Here is an 868-nt window from a genome sequence, read left to right on the forward strand (position 1 = left end):
GTGTTTACGTCCCCGTAACTTAGCGGTTCGGCAAGACAGACCGATAGAATAAGTACTAGGCTTCCAAAGAAGAAGTCCTGGGGTCGATTTGCTCGACTAAAGGCGGTGCTCCAGCATGGCCACAGTCAAATGACTGAAACAAGTAAAAGAGTAAGGTGAAGCAGGAAGATTTGCCTCCCTTGCTACATGGGTGTTTACTGTCAGCTTTAACTAAGGGGAAGTTATTTAGTTATGTCTTGTTGAGAATTTAATTCTATGGAAAAATACTCCCCGTGATGTAAGGTGGCTGTTGAAACCTGTGGCTGGCCATTCTCTGTGGCAAGGCCTTTGGAATCTTGTCCACAAAATGCGGCTGAACATGCCATTTAATCTGAAGTGTACAACCTGTAACTTTCTCCACCTTTTTTTCTCTTTTTTCATTGTTTCCTTGGTGAGGTAATCTTGTTTTTTTTCTCTTTTACTCGATAACTTGTATTTTTTTGAATTTTCAGGAAGTTCTAAACAGGAATTCATACAATTTTTTAAAATTCTTTTATTTCAGTCACTTGACTGCGGCCATGCTGGAGCACTGTCGTGAAGTACTTTTGTCGAACAATTTGACTCCAGGACTTTTTTTTGAGACTAGTATTTTTTCTATCGGTCTTTTTGCCGAACTGCTAAGTTAAAGGAAAATAAACACATACATAAAGATTACATATAAAAATTTTTTTTTGTAATTTAAAGGCGATTTAGCTGGTGTTTTTAACACATCCCACGACTATCTGATATCTTCCTTGTTGCTTTATCATTGACATTGTGAGATTTAAGCAATAAATTCGGACTGTTGGTATTTTTTTTTTAAATTCAAAAAAGAGTGGAAATTTTAAGA

General features: G+C 36.8%; 2 protein-coding genes across 2 annotated transcripts in view; one reads left to right on the top strand and one right to left on the bottom strand.

The window, feature by feature from the left end:
- The window catches only part of LOC106877606 (DNA replication complex GINS protein SLD5), a 36,740-nt gene that overhangs the window by 30,839 nt on the left and 5,033 nt on the right, over positions 1-868 (bottom strand). The window lies entirely within an intron of this gene.
- The window catches only part of LOC106877605 (alpha-L-fucosidase), a 28,584-nt gene that overhangs the window by 6,361 nt on the left and 21,355 nt on the right, over positions 1-868 (top strand). The window lies entirely within an intron of this gene.

Source organism: Octopus bimaculoides, chromosome 22, assembly GCF_001194135.2.
Source record: "Octopus bimaculoides isolate UCB-OBI-ISO-001 chromosome 22, ASM119413v2, whole genome shotgun sequence".
Classification (NCBI taxonomy): domain Eukaryota; kingdom Metazoa; phylum Mollusca; class Cephalopoda; order Octopoda; family Octopodidae; genus Octopus; species Octopus bimaculoides.